The sequence below is a fragment of the Prinia subflava genome, chromosome 16 (assembly GCF_021018805.1).
Source record: "Prinia subflava isolate CZ2003 ecotype Zambia chromosome 16, Cam_Psub_1.2, whole genome shotgun sequence".
NCBI classification, from domain to species: Eukaryota; Metazoa; Chordata; class Aves; order Passeriformes; family Cisticolidae; genus Prinia; species Prinia subflava.
The window spans coordinates 875,153-897,486 of record NC_086262.1 but is presented as its reverse complement, the minus strand read 5'-3'; the positions used below and the strand labels follow the sequence as shown (position 1 = coordinate 897,486).

The window sequence follows — 22,334 nt, the reverse complement described above, 5'->3', positions numbered from 1 at the left end:
CCAATATGAGCAATGCACGAGCAAGAGCAGATAATGCTAAAATAACACAATGCCATTAGTATTTTGACAATAAAAAGCACTGACTCTTTCTGAAAACTTAATTTGCTTCTCATGCAGGCTAAATTAACAATGGGAATGTTTGAAGGCATGTTGTTTCTTTGGTGCTTTGTTAATCCACATCCCTGCAGGACTTGCATCCTTGTACTTTCACCCCAGGAAATGAACAGTTTTGTTTGGGATCAAAGAGTAGTTCAGCTTCCTGGGGCCCATTTGGAAATTTGTAAGGTGTAGGTAGGGACCTACTTGCTAGGAGTAGGGAGTGGTGTGTTTTCTGGGAAAAAAAAGCTTTTTGGGTCAACTTCAAGCTGTTGGCAACACTACAGAATTTTGGTTTACTCATTAACTTAGAGGAGAAGATGAGACTCACCACATATACATATATATATATATATATATATATATATTCAGTGTTGCAAGTTTCCGAATTTCATTCTGTTGAGGAGTTCTTGAATATGGAGTTTTGGTACAAAAGTTGTGCCAATGTGCACTGTTTGCATTTTTGAGAGGTGTGAGGTTGTATTTCAGCATGGTTTGCACGATGGGGCTGTTTTCAAGTCTTCCAACCTTTGCAATGAAGCCAATTTTCAGTTTTCAGACCAAAATGTTTAAAGCTCTTTGAAAATCTATACTCAGAATTTGCAAAACTTAGTAAATTCCAGCTTGGACTTGATAGAGAATCTCGTTGGTAATTCTTTTAGGGCAGGGGAGGACTAGCCAGGAAAACTTGTTTTTCAGGCTATCTCCAGCACACCAGTCCTTCTGGAGACAAAAATCAGACCTGTGCTGTTACACTTGCAAATAATGTTAAGATTTGGCTTCATGGAGAAGTGCCTCTCCTTCCAGCACCCTGCTGGCTCTGCAGTGACTTAGCAAATCAGTGCATTTATATAATTTGATAGCTGGCTTCTTGCTGAGCTATATTGTACTCTGAAAATTCTGAGTCATATGCCTTGACATCCTAGCACTTTCCTTGGCAGCCTTAAAAATCATGCATTGGACATGGTACTGGGCCTACAGCGCTGCTTTGTCCTTGAAATGCTGCCCTGGGCTTGACCGCCTTAGCCGGTGGCTGGAAAGCAGGAAACCACCCCACCATGGAGATGCCCCTTTCTTTGGGGAGCTGTGGGCACTCGGGGACAAACGTGTCCTCATGGACGCGGTGGCAGTTTCTCCACCCTTCTGTGAGTTGCTGGAGCTTGAGATGTGGCGCACAGCAGTGGAGGCTGTGCTTCAGCTCTCTGGAGGGGCTGCAGAACAGAGGAGAGAGGGTGAGAGTTGGTGGTGATGCATTCCTCAGGGGATGTTGCAGCATTTTGTTCTCACTGCTGGTGGGGGAAGCTCTGTAGGCCATGGCCCAAAGTTTTTGAAGCTCTTGGTGGAAGTTGCACGGTTTGGTCTGTGTAGGCTGAGCTTTCTGTTGCACACAGAGTGTGAGTTTTCTGCAGACCCCATCTTCTCTGAGATGTCACTGTACCAGCTGCGTTAAAGTAGTCACACTCTCACTGTGCTGCTGGCAGGACTGGCTGGAGGCCTTTTATGTCCCTGCTTAGCAAGAGGGGACTGTTTCTTGTCTCAGGAGTAGTGTAGTGTCTTACTCTCTTCTGGTTCTAGATTGTTTCTGGAGACACAGCAGTATACCGAAATATACTGAATTCAGTGCTGTTGTTCAGATCAGGAGTGTCTTGACAAATCCATCTTTGTGCTGCAGATATGTAAGGCAAATGAGGTCATTTTGAGCCTGGAAACAGGGAAATAATCATTGCATTAAAGTGCTTTAGAGGATGTTTATGGCAGACTGGGAGAACTGCATCGAGCTATTGTGCAAAACTGTGTTCCTGGAGCAGGCCTGTGAGGTGTGAGCTGGTGGTTGAAGCTTTAGGACTTGCTTTGTTATTTCCTTTGTAGCTTCTTCTCATCTTCCTTAATCTTAGCAAGGTGAGCTGTGCCCCAAAAGACTTGTTTGGGTGACCCAGGGTAAGGGAAGGAGCAATTTCTTGTCTGTAAATGCGTTTCTCTGTCTTAGATCCACCAATCCGACGACCCCACTAACGTAGTTGGTCCTGGGCTGGGCAGGTGCCTGGGCTGCCTTGTCTCTAACAGCATTAGCAGTAATTGGGATTTCATTCAAGAAAGAAGTAGATACACCAAGCTGAAGATGATTGGCTGCTCTCTTTTAACAGACAAGTCTGAGAAGGAAAACCCATTCGAATCCCCTTTCATTCTGGATTGGTGGATCTGAAGCCCAGAAACAAAGTTTCAGGTAAGAAGTCACCCTGTACTATCTCTTGCTGCTTCTGCTTAGATGAGTTTGTCCACACGTTCAGTCTCTTGCTTTAACTGCTTCATGGCCCCCAAGTGCTAGGGCCCAGGGAATCAGCTGCTGAGCTTACAGTCAGACAGGGCATGGCCAGGAAATACAGGAGCAGTTCTGGAGAGCATTGCCAGTCTGCCGTGGAACACATGCCTGGGAACACAAGGTGAGCTGTGTGTGCAGGAATGGGCACGGAGCCATTGGCTGCCACATCCTGCTCCTGAAAGGGGAGAGCAGCCTTGCCAGTGACTGCCTTGGGCTCCCCGTGGAGTTCAGGGAGGTCCCAGCTCCGACTTCTGTTCTGTCCTCTGATGGGTCCATCAGAACTGGAGGGAACTTCTCTCTCTGGTTATTCCTAGGGCAATTTCCTGTAGCTTTTCCTGCTGTAATGCCATTTGAAATTGTTGTGGGCAGCAGTTGGAGTCAGTGTCCTAAACCCTTCCTGAGTTGTCAGTGTGAAAATGTGGCCCCAGCTGTTTTGGGACAGATGTAGGGCAGGGGTGGCAGGAGGAGCCTCACAGCCACAGTGGGTTTATTTCAGAGTGAGGGAGAGTGATTGTAGTTGGAGTCACATTGCTCTGAGATTTGGGATGCCTGCAAAGGCTACAACTGGTTATCTTGGAGATGAGTTTGGAAGGTGTTTCTGTGCTTCAGGAAGGCAAGCTAGGTCCCTGACTGGCAGAAAAACAAAGTTATGTAATTTCAGTATCATATCTGGTGTAAATGGGAGAGCTGCATCTCCCAGTGCCCAGCTTCACTGTAAGTTGGTGCTTTGATGGACTTGGCAACTTATTTCTAAAGTCATATGACACAATGTACCTGGATTCATGTGGACAGTGACAGCAGTAATGCTCAGCCTTTCTGTCTTCTCCTTTGTAGGCAGTTCTGCAGTGAATGGCAAGGCCTCAGTATTTAACCTCTGTAGCAGAAACTCCTGTTGGTGGTGTTGACTTCATGCATGGTTTTAGTTCTGCATTTGTTTTGCTGGTGTGGTATTTTGTGCCAAAGTTATATTTGAATTTAATTGATAAGTACATTTGTAATGAATTACCTGTGGAAAGGGTGCTGCTATTTCCTGGTTTGATTTTTCAAGTAGTCAAATTTTATTTGCTTAGGGTGGAGAAGTCTGTTTTAGTGTGACTCTTTAAAATAAACCGGAGGGAGAATCTGAGCAAAATACTTACTAACCTTAGACTGACACATTTCTTGCATTCTCATCTAGTATCAAATTGAATTTGTTCCACATATTCATCAGACTCACTTTGGAGTTAAAACTGTAAAATAACATCTTTCTGTGGAATATTTGCTGTTCAGGGTGTGCCTTTTTCTAAAATGAGAGAACAAGGAGGCAGAAGTGAACTTGGCATCTTTGGTGATGAAAACTGAAAAAGAGGAAATCATTTAAAATACATTGAGTAGGGAAAAAAAGAGGAAGCATAAATGAGTGCTCCTGCTGATCAAGATCCTCAATGTTATTTAATATTGCTTAACTTTTGGAAATATCAGCCAGCCCTACAAAGGCAGCAGTAGAGCTGAGCAGGTTGGAGGCTTTGCTCTTGCCCGTGTTTTGAGTTCAGAAAGTGCAGTGTGAGGCAGCTCTCAGAGCTGTGTCAGTATTCCTGTGCAGCCCCTGCCTGCCAATGCTGGCCTTGTCCCTGGCAGCCCAGGCTCTGCAGGCACCGGAACTTGCTGAGTGCTTCTACCCTGCCTTGGCTGTTGTGGGATTTATTGTTATCTGTGTTAGACCTCTGCCTTGAAAACCTAATATAGAAGGATCTGAGACAGCTTTTAACATGTTAGACAAGTTTCAGCCATGCTTTTCTCTGTGTCTGACTTCCTGCAAGTCTCTCTTGTGTGATTGGCAGTGCTGGGTCTGTGTTCCCCACTCAGGATTTGCCCTGAGCTGTTAGCTGGAGATGTGTGTAAGTCCCTGTTCTGCTGCAGGAGAGCAGAAGAAAGTGTTTTGCTTTAGAAATGGCCTTTTTTGTGTAACACAGGGGATGTTAATGCCGAAAGGTGTATCACACAGCTGTGAGAGTTGGGGTATATGTACATGAAGAAAGCAAGGGCTAACCTAAATGCTGTGTATTTTGGAAATTTGAGATTATTTCAGTTAATGTTCAGAGTGACTTATGCAAACATCTTAAGATTTTCTTGCCAGTCCTTTGTATCTTCTTGAAAACGAGCTGCTGCATCTCATGAGTCTTATCCTGATTAATAAATTATAATGGAGTAAGATGGTTATTCTATTCAAAGAAAACATTTAATCTTCTCTCCACTGAACCCATATTCCTTTTGTAGCATTGACTGTGTGTAGCAAACACACACTTTGATCTTCAGGAGCAGAGTGGGACAACGTTATCCATCAGCCTCCTGTGAATTCAGTGTCCTATCTAGAGCATCGCTGTGGTAATGAGGAGAATTTCTCTGATCAATTATTTTCCCTTGTCTTGCTTTAAATTTCCTGATTCCTCACTTAGTGTTTTTCCCTAAATGCAAGTGCTTACATGCAGATCTCGAATGGCTGTTGGAAGGTTGTTCCTTTGAGCAGTTTTTATTGTGAATGGCAATGATTTGGCTTAATTGATTTTCCTAATGGCCCTGTGACTTAGCTATTGGTTACCTATTTTTAGAATGATCTGATAGCAGTAAAAGAATAATCAAAATTTTCTTCACAAGTTTAAATGAGTTTTCCACTCTGTGGGGTTTGGTTTTTTTTTTCTTTTTGAGAAATTCACTTTTGCATTTGTAGTTCATGGAAGGACAGAAATAAATGCAAGAGTAAATTACATCTAAAACAACTTTGTTGACCTAGGATTCCAATTCTGCTGAAATTGAAGCAGATTGCTGGAATGCCCGTGTAAAACTCCCTGGAGTGTGGAAATGTATTGTATGGACGGTCCTCCAACAGCCTTCTGAATTCCCCAGGCCCGGTGAGGTTGCATTTGGCTGTGGGAAAGGCAGTGACACGATAGCACTGATTCCAACAGACCTGTGTGGAGCAGGTGGGCACAGGGCATCTCCCCGGGCACAGCCTGGCAGTGGAGTGGCAGCAGGAGGAGTCCTGGGGTGCTCCTGTTGGTTGGGCAGCCCTGTCTGCGCCTCCAGAGATGGGCAGTGCTGTGCCGAGGGGCAGTGACTGTCCCCTGCCAGCAGGGCTGGCCCTGGGGGACCTTGTGTCACTGCTCCCTGCATGTCCCACACAGTGTTCACACACACCCTTGGATGTTCTGCTCTCTCACCTGTGCACACCTGGGGCACTCCTTCCTAGCCCAGGGCTTCACCACTGTTCTGCTGGGCACTGTTTGAGTAAAACCCTAACGGGAAAAATACCAGGTAAGATCTGGAGGAAATCCCAGCCTGCAGACCAGGAGGGAGTTGGTGTTGGCTGCTGTTCCTGCCGAGTGTAAAATAATACTGAAGGCCTTGAAACAGTGGTACTGCTTGTACTTTTTATGTCTTAGTGTGGTTAATGCTGATTCTTGAGGAGATCTGAGTCCATTAAGTTGGATGTGGGAGCATAAGGCTTTCTCAGGCTATCAGACTACCCTCAAATCTAAGTTGGCTTTTCAGAGCATGCCTTGGGCTGCATTGAACTGAGCCCCTAGCCATGAAGAGGGGTTTAAGTAGCACCACTTACCCATAAAATTATCAGTATTAAGTGTTGATGGAAATAAAGCAACACCAATTTTGTTGGTCCAGGCCTAAATCAAAGTAAACTAACAAGGAAATCACCAATGTTGAGTAGCGTGTGAGTTTCTCATAGCTAAAAATCGGAAAATTCACAGTGAAGGTTAAGGTTATTTGGTTGTACCTTTTTTACATATTTTTCCCTTAAGACCAGAATTTTCCAAGCTGTAAACACATCAGTAAATTTGGATCCCCTAGATTATCTTGCATAAATAAAATGAATGCAGTGAAAACTTCCAAGGTCATAATTTTAATATTTTATAAAACTTGCAGCATAAGTCTGGGTTATGTAAATGCTGTCAGTCTTGATTATGACACTGCAACACTGCCATGCCTGGGTTGCAAAGGTGTTCTAATTCCATCAGGAATACAGGCTATCGGCATTTCTTGAGGAATTTTCTGGGCTTTAGAGGGTAAATGGGTGAGGTTTTTTTAAGGGATACAAAAGTGTGAGGATTTCTGTGTGACAGTATCAGATGCACCAAAAGAAACGCTATCTGGGCATTTTACACTGCTTTGACCAGGCTGTGCTGTAACCTGGGTGAAATCCAGAGTGAGGGAAAACTTTGCATAGTTCAGGGCCCAAGAGGGTATTTTTTATACCTCCATCCTACAAGTTCCCAGCTGCAAAGTTCGTTTATTGGATACACACAGGTGTGTGCTTTGCTGTTAATATAAGAAATTCCTAACATTTAAGCCCTAAAGACATTAAAGCATCTTCCCTTTTTGCTGAGTATTTACAGGTTTCACTGGGAATGCAGCATTTTGTATAGGCTGCTTAAATTTGAGATTTAAGATTGAAACATAAAGCTTGAAATGGAATTCCTGGGGCTAGACCACCAAAGCAGTTCTTTGTGTATAGAATTTACATCAATTATCTAATAATAAAATTAAGTACAAATCTTTGCAAGCACAAAGCATTGAAGAGATCAGAATGAGGGTTTATGTGTCTGTTCTCTCCTTGCCCTGGAGCTCAAAGCCCCTCTCAGCTCTGCAAACAGGTCCTCCAGGTGATCCACAGCCCTCAGAATGTGAGGCAGTTAAAGCTCTGCATTGCTAATTACCTTATTCCTTAAAATCTGAGTTTCATTTGGCCTTTCCTTAACCTGTGCAGTTCTGTTCTCTGTGTTCCCATTTAATTCTGTGCCTGCTGGCCACTGGCACTTCCCCTTCCCAGACTTGATTAAATAGTGCTGCACCTCCCTGGGCTCCTGGAGAAAGAAAGGTTGGTGCAAAGTGAAGCTCTTGGAACATTGTTAAGCTTTTATTCACGACAGGGTCAAGCAATAACATGTCGGGGAAGCACACAGATATCTGCACGTTCCTGTTTTGGTGTGAAGTGGGACACAATATTTAATTTGTGGCATTGTGCAATAGCAGTGCTGCAGCTGAGTGTCCAGGGGAGTTTTCTAAACCCTTTCATGCAGGGTTTTGTAATGCTGTGAAAAGGTTTTTGTGTGGCTTAACCTTGGCGTGGAAGTGGCCTTGGTGTTTAATGCATTTTGAATTAAAATTTTTAAAATGTTTTCCAGTTACCCATTTTCCTCTTAAGCAGTTAAAATTCAGTTTATTTAGCTACAGTAGTTCCTAACCGCCCATCCCCACCACACACACATAATAATCTCTAAACCAGTGATTTTTAGCTTACAATTTGTGGACACCTACAGGTGTAGATTCATTATGAACATTATACTCAGCTTTGTACACCTGATCTGAACATCTCAGGAGAGGAGTTTGCTGTGTTTTTTATCAATGACTTTTATAAAGTCATGTGAGCAAAGTGACTTGTTTGTAACAGACGTGTATGTTTAAAAACAGTTTTGGGCTTTAATCAACACCTCTTGCAGTACCCTGAATTTTGCTGGTTCAGTGTTGCAGAACCATCATGAAGATATTGTAGGAACAAAGAATAGGAGCAAAGAACAAAGAATGAAACACATTGGAGTGTCTTGAATTATACACTCTTGTTTTTAAATATAGACCTATAAAAAGTGTGTATCTTAAATCAGTGGGTTTTAACAGTACATCCCACCTTTTTTTTAAAATATGAAAACCTTTTTTTTTGGTGTGTGGTTGAAGTTTAGGTAGTTTCCCTGCTGTCACTGGCTGACTGTCTTAGAAGTGTTCTGGGAACTAAATTTCCAGTGTTAGTGTGAGGACATGCCAAAGTTAAGTACTGCAAAGTAATTACAGATATAGTGGAGTAATTACTTTGTAGCTAAATCCCATTTCTCTAAACATTAAATAAACTTAAAAACTTTTCGTAATTGAAAACTGTGGGTTTGTTTTACTCTTAATGAAATAATAATACAATAAAACATAAATATGACTATTTTTACCCCTGTCCGTAAGGTATTTGCTCCCACTCCTGCCATGCCAAGTGCATAGCACAGGACATCCCTATGGAATCAACACCTTCCTGCTGCATAGGAGCGTTCAGAAACTTCAATGTGTTTTGGCGCTACTGGGGGCATTCTTGTGCTCCTTTTGCTGTAATTTCTCTCCTTAGCATGGAGATGAAAAGATGAGTCTTTTGTTTTGTTCATAAGATATGAAACCAAAAAAAAAGGTTTTAACCCATTCAGGTGCTCTGGGCTCTTTCCCCTTCCTCAATCCTGCCACAAACTGCTTTCCATGAGGCTTCACCTCCAGTTATTCCACTTTTGGCTTTGACCTGTGTGGGGCTTTTCTTTTAAAGTTTTGGTGTTTGTTGTAACTCAATTGGAAGCCTGTGTGGAAAATAGTAAAAGCTTAGTTTGTGCCAAATATTGGAGCTGGGTTTGTGCAGTGTTGATGAATCGAATACTTTTCCCTAACTTTATCTGGTGTATGTACTACTCTGTCCTTAAAAGGAACTGGGAAATAATATGGGGGAGCTACAAGTTTTGGGGAGTCTGTGTGCATCAAATTTCTTCAGCTTTAGAAAAGAAACAAAAGGGATCTCCAAACTTTTCCTAACTTCTCATGTCAGCAGTGGGGAATTAGGTAGTTTAGGTCGGGGTGGCAGGATGAGTAATAAATGTAGCCGGGGAATAGTTTGGCTTTAGGATATCTTCAACTATAATTCCAACATTTTCCCCCAGATCATTAGGATTCCTTGACTAAGCAGAATTTGGTCGTGCATTTTGAACTTAGCTAAATGTGGTTCCTCTCTAAAATGTGCTCCCATTGTCAGGTTGTCTGTCCCAGTGCAGAATAAAGAACCACAGGTTGTTTGAGAAAGCTGAGACACTGGGAGTGCCAAACCTTCATTCCCAAAGCTCCTTCAGGTGGATTCTAAAGCCTTGCCACCCCAGTGGCGCCCCCTGGCCTCCTTCCCCACGGGGGACTATGCAGGGCACAGCTGGGCAGGGCTTTTGGCCAGGCTGTGTTGCTGGGTGAAGTCTCTGGCCCAGTTCTGCTGTGGGCAGCAGTGTGGGTGAACTAAAACTCCTGCTGCTGGCAGTCAGTTAAAACGTTCAGCTGGGCACTAAAGTGACGAGGTTCCAGAGGGGGAAGAAGAGCTCAGGCCAGAGGGATGGCTTGTCCTTGGTTGCTGTACAGGATCTTCAGTGGTTATTTTACCCTTGGCGGCTAACTGTGATGAATGTAGAAATAACATAGATAAGTACCCACGTTAACATACTAATGAGTTGCCTGCCTTGAGTGATTTGTTGTGGCATCTAACTGCTTCTTCTCTTCCTTCCTTTTTGTCACCCTGCAGTGTTCTGTGCCAAGGTCTTTGTGGCTAGGCTGCTCCAACCTGGTAGAGAGCATGTGCGCACTGAGATGCCTGCAGAGCATGCCCAGTGTCAGATGTCTCCAGGTGCCTTTCTTCTTTCTTGTTGTAAATGTTATGCTGTTGAACTTGTTAAACTCTCAGGACTCTGTTTAATCAAATTGTTATGTCTGCTGAATGTTTTTTGTGCATCCTTTTCTGAAATCTTCTACTTAACTGCATTGTAGGAGTGACTCTTTAAGGGCTTCTGTGCAGTAGGGTTGGGGGGATGAGCTGTTGTGTTTTATTGCCTGTTTACTGAAGTTGTGATATCAGTAGCATAGTTCTGCATGTTGCCTGCTACGTTTTGCTTTCTTGTTTAACTTAAAAGTAACATAATGAGCTTTGCCGTTTCTCTTAAATTGCAATGAACTGACCAGCCTGTGATATTTGTGTGATTTAATTTAGAAAGGATAAGCTTTTTATTGCTCCTAAGCGTGGTCCTGGGTGTAGCCTTACCTTAGTCTTTGCACGTGTTTGAATGCAGAAGAGTGAGCATGGAACCTTGGGGTCTTTGGGATGCCCTGTTAGCTGTTTTAACTTATAAGAAGTGAAGAACAAGGGATGGGGGTGGGGGGAGAGTGGGTCTGCATAGAAAACCACTAAATCCTAAGTTCTCTGTTATTTTTCTTCTAGTAAGCTGTTGGAGCTGAGCCTGCGTAATTTATAGATGGGGAATTGCTGCTTCATTGGTTTGGGAGGGATTGAAAATGATAAAAAGGGAGCTTTGGGGAGCAACTAATGATTTTGAACTCCCAGGGTATTTACCTTGGAAGGAAAATGCTGAACATGTGTAGCAACAGTGGCACTTCCCGAAGTGTTTCTGAATGTAACATTTTTTAGCAGAACGCAAGGATTATTTAACATTAGTCTGTTTGGTAACATAAGAGCATTATTCAGTGGTTCAGTCTTTCATGTGTATAAAATGAGTACTTAAAAGAAATTGCTTTTTTTGTGAATGAAAGTGAACAATTGAGTTTTGTGTGTCACTCCATTTGAGGTCAGCCCCTGGAGATCATCAGTGTCTTATCTTAGAGAGTAATCAGTTATTTCAAAACCTCTCCTCTCACCTGCAAGATTTGGCCACCTGAAATTCAGCAAATCTGATTTTCAGAAGCAGAAATTCCTTCAAATTTTTTGTTAAAATACAAATCTGTTTTTCCATTTGAATTCTTAATGTTTCAAATTTTGAAAGAATATTCGAAGAAAGGACAAAAACTCATGTCCAAGACAAATTCACAGATGGATAATTCAGTTTTATGGAAATGAACAGTCTCATGGCCAAATAATGCTTATAGAAGAGTGCCTATAGTCATGCCAGGGTGGAGTCCCACAGGTTTGGTGTCTGTCTTGGCAATATTTGCAAGCCACTTCTAATTTCAGCAGGGTGGGATTATTGGAGTGTCTGCAGGGCTAGGGGAAGTACTTTGATGATCCTTGTGGGTCCTTTCCAGCTCAGGATATTCCATGGCTCAATGAAATACTGTCCCAAAATTAAGGCCTTTTTCTTATTATTAAGGTTGGATTGTTTTTGTAGAGCTGCAACCAGAAGAGGCTTTGAGACTTTTGGAAGTGTCCATGAAGGATTATTTAAAAAAAAAAAAGTTCTCCTTTTTGGGTGTGTGACTCAGTGATGCCTGAAGAGGAACTTTGAAGCAAAAGTGGCACCAGCTGCTTTCCCTATATTATTTTTGGAACTGTGACTTGCCCTTCATTGTTTCCTGAGCTCTGAGCCCACGGACAAATCAGGTGGGGCACAGATAGCAGGAGCTCTTGGTTCTGTAGCACACATTCAGTTAGGGTGAAATGATTGATAGGAAGTGCTGGAAGGGAAATAAAGAAGCTCTTGGGTGATTCACAGAAGTTATCTGGGATTGTATCTGCTGTGTGTGTGTGTGTAGAGTAACCAGTGAACAGGCCAGAAAGTGGGAAGAGCAGTCTTCACTCCGGAGCCTTGGAGGATCTCTTCACAAAGCTCTTACTCAGACCTGGGGCCTTTTCAAACATTTAGGTTTCAGCAGTCACCTGCCATCCACCTAAAGGAAGAAAGTAGGTATTAGGTTTGCTCTTCCTTTCTGTGGTGTTGTTAACAATCATCAAAGCTAACAAGGCTTTAATATCATGCTGGAGCATTTCAGCAAATCCCCTCTGCCCATGGACTGGGGGAGGTGTTCCAGTTCTCAGTCTGGGTGTGTATTCTTGTGCTTTTCCTCATGCAGTAAAACAGCTTCATAGTGCCTGCAGTTTACTGGAGAAATAACTTGCTTTCTGCATTCTGTGAGCTGTTAATGAATGCAGAAGAGAATCAGGTAATTTATTAAAAAATATTTATTCCTATTTGTGATACTTGAGGTTTGCTCTCGTTTACTCTGGCTTTTAGTTTAATTGATATTATTAGGAAATAAAGTTCCTAACACTTAACCCTAGTTGCATGGAGAAGTACATATTAAATGCCAGTTCATAATACCTGAAACTGCTACAAGGCCTTACTCTTAACTGCTTAGTTACCTCTAATAATGTTTTTGTACACGAACACTCTGGTATCCAATCGCTCCTGTTTTCATTTGCTTTGATATGGATTTCTCTGCAAGACTGAAATAAAAACTCTTGTTTAGGTCTTTAGAGAAACTGGTTCTTTTAGCAGGTGTGTGATGCAACCCTGTGGATACAGCACCTTCTGTGGCTTCATCCTTGGAGCACGGCAGGGTTTTGGGTGTGTTTTGTGGTGCTGATCTGGGAAATGGCTCCAGCACGGCTGCCAGGCAGAGACAGGCAGGGTCCTGGGCTCTGTGACTAAACATCTCCAGTGTGAAGTGAGCACTGCTCATTAGGCAGCACAAGATAAGAGCCCAGGCATCACTTGAATTGTTGCATAATGGAGGAGGTGATGAAATAAGTCTTGGGAAATGAATTATTAGAGAGATATAATGAAATCAACCCAGTAACCAAATACTGCCCCACCGAGTTTCTTCCCTGTCTTCAGTTACACTTTTCTTCCACTTTTTTTTTTTTTTTAATCATTTTATATCTCTTCTGAAACTCTGCTTAGGTTTTGTTGTGCTTATTTACACCTTCCCAAGGTCTTTGGGGTTCTTGGAAAAGGTTCTTTCCTAATCTTTCCATCTATTCTTGAAGTTTTCAGCTTAATTGCCTATTGTGCCCTACTCCTTTTTCTTTCTTGCGGTCACACATGGCCGTGTGGCCTGAAAGCTTTAACAGAGTTCATTCACTGCAGGAACAACAAATGTCTCACTTCCCAAGCTGCCAGTGGGAGATGTCAGCTTGTTCCTCCACAGGCCAGATCTTGGCATTCCTGCAGTGGCTTTTTCAGACTTGAGACTCCCCTGACTCCTCCCAGTTCTCCCAGTACTCCAGAGGCTTGGGATAGCACCCCTGGCTTTCCTGTCCTTTATCCTTGGCTTCTGCCTAGTGGGATGTCCAGCTCCATAGGTGCTCCTGGATCTGTATTTTCCTTTTCATGGAGTCCCCATCCCCGGAGGTGGCATTCAATCCTCTGGGCTGAGTATCTAACATAAATTTCCCTTCTTTCAGTTTGAACACTGAAGTTTCCAGAAGGAAGTTTATCTTTCTGTTTACTGATGTTACAATTCAGCATTAACTTGCTTAAGCCTCTGTTTGTTTTTCTTTACTAATTTTGAGTTCTGTTGATGTTTCTATTTTGATACCAGAGGGAAGCACAACAACAGAAAGTGTGGTTAGAAAAACTTGTAGCTGAAAGCTAAGAATTGAACAGGAAATCTTCTTCATTCTCTTCTCCCAGTACAAATTCAGCCACAATGCAGTTTTCTTAAAATGACAGCGAGTGCCAGAGATGAGTTCTGCTCAAACCTTTTCCTTCAGAGCATGAAATCACAAATGGGAAATGATGAGTGGCCTGTTCCTCTGGAGCCTGCATCCTTTTGAAAATGTTATTTGCTGCAGCTGTTGAAATGAGTTGTCATAACCAGACAACTGCTTTGCTGCTTCTCTTAGGTCTGAAGTAATTTACAAATACCTCTTTGACATGTTTTCTGGTATTTTGCCTCAAAACAGTGGAACTGTTACCATTTCTTTTTGGAAACAGTCCAACAGATCCGTTAAAAAGAAATACATATTTGATTCCTTTTCTTTAAAGGAACACGATGTTCTCTCCAATATCTGAAATATTTGTGCTTGTTCCCTGTATTTAAACAGATTTTTCAGAGACACAGAGCTTTCAAACGAAGGCAATCATTGTACAAGCAATTAAGGCTACCCTTGGTGGGTTTGGGGACAGTGTGGGCAGGGAGATGGCCTGGATTCCCCAGTCCCTAAATGCAAGGTAAAAATGTCCAGTTTTCCCTCTGGTAATCAGCAGTGGTGCTTTCCAGTGTTGTTCCTTCTGGCTGGAGTCTCCTCTCATTGAAAAGCGACACTAGTTTGGGGTTTGTTTTCAGCAGTTTCTTGTAATAACTTTTTAGTTCTCATTTTGGTGTTAGAGATTTTGAGGCTTGATCTGACAGCTCAGTTTGGGTGCAGTTGCACCTACTGCAGGTATTTTGCAAAGGATAACATTGCATTTTACTCACCCTGGTGCTTCAGTGCTTGGCCATCCTGGTTGTCTCCACCATTTGCCAGCCTATTTCCTTTGGAGTGCCTAAATTGGAATGAGCACTCTGGATGCAGTGTGGACATCCCTTAGAGTCACAGCAACTTCTTGTAGTGTGTCCTGGTGGTGTGGCCAGCCATGGCTTGATGCTGGATCCAGACACCAGGAGGATGGGGAAATGTGAAATGGCAGGGATTACTTTTTCCAAGTATGATTTATTATCCAAAGGGAAGGGTTCTGATAAGCACTTTTCTGGTGTCCTTCGTGTATCTAAGTGCTTTGGGCTTTATGACTTTAGTTTTTAACTGAGCCTGTTCATTCCTAAAGGCAAGAAAGGACCTTCTCTGTCTTGGGTCAGTTCCTAGTGTTTGGAAGTGGACGTGGATGGTTACTCACTGGAGTAAATTGCAGGACTGAGCTCTGAGCCAGATCTCTGCTCTTTGCTTTCCTCAGCTGAGGAGCAGAAATGTGTCTCTTACGTGTGAGAACCAGCAAAATGGAGTAAATATCTGTGAGTTTCAGTTCCTGATTTGCCTAGGACATGGCGTACATCCGTCACTTGGAGCTGGCTGGGGCTTCTGCTGAGGATTCCAACTGTGTTCCCTGTGGTCAGCAAAAGGGGGTGAGGATTCCAGCTGTGTTCCCTGTGGTCAGCAAAAGGGGGTGAGGATTCCAGCTGTGTTCCCTGTGGTCAGTAGAAGAGGGGAGGAACCTGTGAAACCTCATGGCAGGTTGGCATCACCTGTGGTGGCCTCCCCTGGTTTGCACCATTTGGGTACTGCCAAGCACTGACCTTTCTGCTTGTGGGGAGAGTTTTGTTGCTACAAACAACATGATACACACGAGTGCTTTTTTTGAACTTTGTTGTTTTCAGTGGTTTTTGGAGAACACTAAAGGTGATACTCTTCATCTCCAGGCTCTGCCAAGTGTGCTTGAACAGAAGATGACCCTTTTCAGGAGCCTGCTCCTCTTGGTGGGCATCGTGGTCTTCTCTTAAGAATTGCTAGAATTCAGAAGTCAGTAGTTGATTTAATCACTTGTCTTTATTAGGCAGATGAGGCAGAAGTGGTGAAATTAGTCCCTCTGAGATATGTCACTGAGCTGCTGCTGCAGGAGAGACTTCTGAACACAGCAAAAGTCACTGGAGCTTTGAGATGCAGTCCTTACGCCTTTGGGTGACGTGTTGGCCTGTCTTTTGTTAGTGATTCTCTCCTGTTCCATTCAGAGATCCCAATATGTCCATTCCACACTGGGCAGGATGTGTCCCTGTAGAGGCAGGTTCTCCATGGTGAATTCATGGATCACCGCAAGGCACTGGACCTTGCCTTGGCAAATCCAGTGCCCATTGCTCAGAGCGGCAGCAGTGAGTGCAGCGTCAGACATTGATTGTGTCCCTCAGAAATCGCAGCACAGTCCCGTTAACCTGGGAGGTTTCACAAGTGGTGGGCAGGAGCTGTTACTGCTGATGGCCCTTCCGAAGCATCTGTAGAAGGGGTGCTGTTAGCCACTGCCTCGTGTTGATGCTTTCTCAGCCTCCTGTGGAAGAGAGGATTTTTTGTCTCTCTGTTCCTGTTACGGAGGAAAGAAATGTGTTAGGAAACGTGCCTTGCTCCCTGCCTGCCTTCTGGCAGTGCCATGCTCATGCTGGGAGGAATGGAGGAGGGAAATCTGCCCGAGGAGAGGAGGAGATGCAGTCTGTTCTGGGTGTGTGTGACAGTCCTCTTCCTTGCAGATGTTGTCTCATTCCCACAGAGGAATTTTCTAGGAAACAGAAGTATAGAATCAAATACTTCCCACCAAGGTTGAAACTACATTTGTGCAGCATCTTTGCACTGCAGACTCCTCATCAGACCCCACTGAGTCCCTTGCTCAGGAGAGTTCAGCAGCTGTGTGGGTACCAGTGTTGATGGTTTCGCTGATACTGATGGTGCCGCTCTGAGTCACCATCAGAAGGACACTTACCCTTTCCATGTGACAAACTCCTGGGTGCGTGGCAGGCTGCCCATCACCAGCTTTCCCTGAGCCTTTGTGATTTGCATCTAATGAGTTGTTTTGTGGGCTTTCAAGACTGACATTTAAGAGTCTTCACGTAGATGGTTGGTTTCTTGTAATCCTTTGAAGTGGTGGGGGAATCGAAATACATCAGGGGAGGCATCAGAGTCAAGGGTAGCACAGCTGGCTACAAACAGAACAGGGCACTGAACAAATGATACCAATCCCCATCTGACAGGGCGCTGCTGGAAGTGCTACCCAGAGAAAGAAGGAACTATAACCTGAGCTTTTTACTCCTCTGTGTAATATTTCTCTGGCGAAATAGTCCTGTTTGCAAAGGCTCACTATGGAAAGGCTTGGCTTTGGGATTTGGGATTCCTCAGAAGTTTGAGGTGATGTTGCCCTCGGGGAGCAATGCTGTAACTGATCTGTGTTATCCTGCAGTATCTGTGAAATTCTATTTCAGCCTTGCTGACTCCAGAGTTACCCTTCTCAAAGCCCCTTCAGACTGTGGGTCAGGCCCCAGGAAGCAGAGCTGGGACTCTCTGGGACTATTCCTGTGTTCAGAAGCGAGGGCCGGCAGCTTTCCCTCCTCAGTGCCAGCCCGCCCAGGCGCTGGGGAGGGCGTGCTGCTGGCACTGCCATGGGCACAGCACTGGGGTTGGGGTGCACAAGGTGTAGCTGGTCCTGGCTTTGGTTTGCCCTGTGCCACAGCTCTGCCACATTTCTCTCACACAAGAGGCTGTGCTGTGACATCAGGCACTGATGTGGTATGGATTGAAAATAATCTTCCAAACCCAGGAATCTGAGATGTGGGACAACTGTTCCTGCTGTTTGCAAATCCTGTTCTGTAGAGTCTTACAGTGAGGTGCTTTTGTATTCATCAACTGGATCTTGAAGTTGTAGAGAGAGAAGTGGTGCCGACCTTCCGGGTCTGGAACATTTACCATCTATTATATAAATCATGTGAAATCTAAATTATGCAATTGCACATGCCTTTGAATAGCCAGATAAAATCAGCACTCGAGTGCAGAATGTCTGCCTAACCCCAGGCAAGGCTGGGTGGATAATAAAAAAAAATTGAGTATTTTTTTACATCTTGTATTACTGAATTATTATTTTTCCTTTAGCTGCAGTTAGGCTGCAGCCTTTGTGGAGATAAGGTTTTCTCCAGGTTCTGGGTTGCTTGGATATCAGCAGTTCCAAACCCACACTTGTGCATAAACAAGCTTGTGTTTCAGACAATTAGTGAGTGATTAGAATTTCCTGAGTTGTGAAGATTGATACACTTTCATGAGCTACCAAGTCTGGAATACACTGCTATACATCTCTGGAGGAAACTGAACTTTAGACCGGATAGGATTCTTTCTTGGAGTAGCTCACTGGTTCTAGGCTGCAGTTTTATTGAATTTTCATTGTGGTGGCTGCTTTTTTTGTATTTCTTTTGTGTGTAAATACCTTCTATTTTGCAAAAGATGAATAATTGAGGCTCACTGCAGGTTTATTATTTCAGACTGTTCAGTGGCTTTGAGTAACCTTTGTGTAGCTTTTACTGTAAAAGTTTGTATAGTAGCCTGTTCAAAACCTGCTTAAAGTTCTGCAGTGTCTGAGGCCCTTGAGTGTTCCCTCCCTTTCACAGCTCTTCAAACCCCTCGTGCTGAGAGTTACGCTTTGGGATGGCAATTTGAGGTAACTCCCTTTGGTTTGACATGGAAACAGCAGGAGAGATCTGAACCTAAATTTCCTCTGGGAAACCAGGAATAACCTTTGAAGTATTTTAACTTTGCACCAGGCAGCCAAGTTGCAAATGTGTAGTTAATCTTAAGAGAGGCTGATTTATTTTTGATGAATTTGAACTGGTCTAATTACTAGCTTAGCCTGAAATCTGCTTCCCAGATGTTACTTATCCTACCTTTAATCTGGGATACTCTTAACACTTATTAATTGTGTGGGGCAGAGTGCTGTCTTCTGCCTTGTTTACCCATGAGTGTGGTGCAGAGAGAAATGTCCAGCTTTTAGAGCTTTTGGGATTTGATTTTGCCTTGCCCTGCCGTGGGGGTGTACACACAGCCCCTGGGATTTTGGGAAGGGTGCTCCATGGGAATGGCAGAGCTTGTAGGAGAGGATGGGGCAGGTTCTGGGCTGTGGAACAGCAGTGCTTGATGGAGCAGTTGGGTTGCAGGGATGCCTCAGCTGCCTCTGGAGTGTCTTGGCTGTTCCTGGAGCCCTGGAATTCAGCTGTTGTTCTGTGCTCAACCCTCGGTCAGATGTGCTAATCTAAGCAGTCAGCACTGAAATGCAACTTCAAATAGTTTGTTTTCCTTTTACAAGTCCTGTAAATGATGAGATGAGTGGATCTGAAGAGGTCTCTTTGTATCTGCTCTAAAAGGAAGAAAAGCGATGATAATCTTGAGCCAGTATTTTCCTTTCAAGTTTTCTCTTTTGGATGCTTTTTTAATACAGGAAATAAAATATAAAGAGGCTCTTCACTAGATATTGGAGACAGTTTCTTAGGTGGTAAATAGGACTTAATGTTTTCATTATAAAAAAAAAAAAAATCCCAAAAGCTTGACATACCCAATCCTCCTAACTGCATAACAAAATGCAATTATTTAGAGTAGCTTTTCATACAGTTATAGGTGCAGATGTTCTGAGCAAGTGTGTAACAGTGTAGTCAAAGCTTTAAAACCTTAAACTTTAAAAACTCCTCTTTTCCTTCAGAACTTTGAGTTCACTGTATAAGTAACGTGGTTTGAAGTTTGCTCTGAGTCTTACAAGTACAGAGGAAAAACTGTTCTACTTTGGGATGAATTAAGATTAAAAGTGCCGATTGTACCTAAATGAGTTTATGTGGAAAATAGATGAACCATTAGTGCAAAACTACTACTAATAATTGTAGCTGAGAACTTGTGGTAACTTCTCTTAATTTTAAAAAATCAATTGAAAAAGCAAACCAATACCTTGCTCTTGACATCTCTGGGCCTTCCTACAGCCAGTTTGTCCGGGCCGTGTTTCTGGTGTAAATATTTTGCAGTTAAGAAAAGTTAGGCAGAAAGGATTTCTCTTTTGAGGTATTTGGCCTCTAGAGTAGAGAAAGTCAACTGAGAGATGTTTTAGGCAAGTGATGACTGCAAGTGTTGGCAGTGATATATCAGTGATAAGCCTGATGCTCTGATACACAATTGGAGTATTGAGATTTTGCTGCTCTGGCAGGAATGTGGCTTGGGTTTCCTGCACACATTAGTGTCTACCAAGGAAGGCTGAGTGACTGGACAATGAAAGGCAGGAACTGAGACACCTGGAAAACAAACACCGCTTGTAGGTTGAAGGTGCAGTTAAATCTCCTCTTGGGCTGGACAGGGGTGGGAAAATGAATCCAGTTTTCATCTGAGTGAGCCGCAGGCAAGGCTTTGCAGGGAGCCTTGCTGGCTCCTCTTATTGTTGGCTGCTCTTGCACAAGCTGGGAGATTATTATTATTAATAATATTCTTAATATTAATAATATTAAGAATATTATTAATATTATTATTTCCCCCTGGCAACACAAGCGGAGTATGAGCACCTTAACATAGCCCCCAGCCCTGGCCTGGCTGATGAGCCAACTGCCTTTACCATTTCTCCTGCTCCTGCATCAGTGGTGCTCTCTGTCTGAGGGGCAGGGGGACCGTGAGTGGTTTCTCAGTGTATTTGGGCTCTGGTTTTCCATTCAGCACAAGGGTTTGCACCATGTGAGTTTTGCAGGCCGTGCTTTGGTGCAGGGATGAGTCATCAAATTGCTACAATTACACAATTCTCTGCTCATTGTCCTTGTAAATACAACATGCTTTTTACAGGATGGATACAGGCAGGTTTGGGTTACTGACTCTTTACTCCATACATTCAGAACACTAAAGGAGAGTTTAGGGTGTCTTTGAAACAGTTCTGCAAGGAAGGTATTGTTAATGTGATCCTGCAGTACCTGTTGAGATAAGGTGCCCTTAAGAACTAACCAGTTTCTGCATATTTAAAACCAAACCAAACCCCCACTGGATGTCTCTTGGGATTGCAGTAACTACATTGGTTTTCTGGTGACAGCAGCTTGCTGTGTGGAAATGGAGGTATGCTGGAAAACATCTCTAACTTGGACAGAAGTGCAATTGTTTTGTTTCTTATGACAACCTAAACTGAACTAACAGTGACAATTTTTGATGTGAATATTTTTGAGAACATGTAATACGTTATTTCAGAAGTTCTGAAAGCCCCAGAGTGATTTCGCTATTACAGTTCTCCATCGGCTCTGGTCCTTCACAGGCTGGGATAAGGATTAAATTCCTGCCCTGCCAGGCAGGCTCAGGCTGTGCTTTGGGCACAGAGCTGCCTGATAAAAGGATGTACCATCACCAAAGGCTCACTGGTGCAGTTGGAGTCCTTGCTTAGTGTTTCATGGAATTGGATCAGAAGAGTTATTCTGCGCTGCTGAGCATTTGCATGTGTAATTTCAGTTTAAAAACAAGTTATGTGGTGTGACTCTGGCCACAGCTCACACTGACCTGACTTCTGAGGGCCACCAGGGTCATCCGAGAGATGGAGCACTTCTCCCATGAGAAAAGGCTGAGAAAATTTGGATTGTTCAGCCTGGAAAAGGGAAGGCTCAGAGGAGATCTGAGTCTGGCCTTCCAGGAGCTGAAGGGAGAGCTGACAAGAAACACAGAGAGAGATGATTTACATGATTTTATTAGTTCCATGTGAAGTCAGACATACTCAATACTCAAAGAAACACAGTTTTATGTGTGTGTATATATATACACACACACACATACATACAAGATTAGCAAGCTAATTTGTAATGAGTTTTAAGGTGAGGACTGATACTCTTGAAACAGAGTGAAAAATAGTGCTACTAATTACCAATCATCAAAGCATTGGTGATTAAGCAGAGTGATCTGCTTAGTGACTGCTTGTAGTCTTTGGCACCAGCAGAAATAACTGTTCTGGAACATTTAGGTGAGGAATGGCTTGAGATTTTCCTTCTCTGAACAGATGCAAGAGCAAACAGTTCTAGCTTTGGGGAATTTATTGCTCTGGCCAAAACCTCCTGCAAAAGAAACCCTTGAGAGGTGTCAAACTGAGGTATGGAAGAGCCTTAGATATCTTTTAAAAACTTACCACCTTTAAAAACTTTCTTGTGATCAAATTTAGAGTTTGTAGCAGCTTGATACACAAACTGGGGAACTGTGGTGCTGAATTCAGCATGTCTTCCTTGAAACTTTTTGGTGGTTAGTCAGAGGCCAAATAAGAATTGATGCCCTATTTTCAGTTATGAGGGGTTTTTTTCTAATTTTGCCTTCAGCTGTTGGCTCTTGGTAGACTCTTTAAGTATTTTAAGTATATTTTTGTTTGAACTTCCAGCAATAGCTGCACTAAAATAAAACCTGGCAACTGGGAGAGCAGTGAGCTAGGTAAGAATTGAAGCATGTTCAGCCTAATTTGTGCAGATCCCCAGTGCTTACATAAATAGTTTAGTTTAAGCTGAAGCAAGCAGTTACTAATGCAGACATCAAATATAGACATGACCATGGTCAGCAGAGTGAACTTTTATGTTTGGAGGAGAACCAGCTGTCCCTAGGGGCCTAGGAGGCCAACAGAACCTGGGTATATCAGAGTTTTTGCATTTCTTCACAGACAGATCTTGAGGAAGGTGAGAAGGAAGAGATTTGGTCCTTGCTGTGAGAGGGGTTGTTTCCCATCTTGTGCAGTCAAGGTTTGCAGTTCTCCAAATTAATTTTGTATTTGTGTTACAGCACATTTCTACTAAGAGCATCTTCATAGTTCAAAGAGCAAAATCTCCTCCTATCCCTGATCAACTGTCAAGATGTTGTTAATAAACATGATTTAACAAGTTCCTGGGTTAGCAAATGTTGCCCATTTCTCCCCAAGGAGAGGCTCACATTCCTTTG

The 22,334-nt window shown here is 43.3% G+C and overlaps 1 protein-coding gene across 4 annotated transcripts in view; it reads left to right on the top strand.

Moving 5' to 3' along the window:
- FBXW11 (F-box and WD repeat domain containing 11) overlaps positions 1-22,334 on the top strand; it is a 57,077-nt gene that overhangs the window by 6,000 nt on the left and 28,743 nt on the right. Inside the window, exons 2-3 of one of the 4 annotated variants that reach the window (XM_063413285.1) lie at positions 2,241-2,320; positions 4,673-4,780. The exons of 1 other annotated variant lie outside the window; for it this stretch is intronic. The gene's annotated coding sequence lies outside the window, so the exon portion shown is untranslated. Of the gene's footprint in view, positions 1-2,240; positions 2,321-4,672; positions 4,781-9,844; positions 9,867-22,334 lie in introns of those variants that run through there. 2 more of the 4 variants (XM_063413284.1, XM_063413282.1) reach the window with 2 other exon arrangements.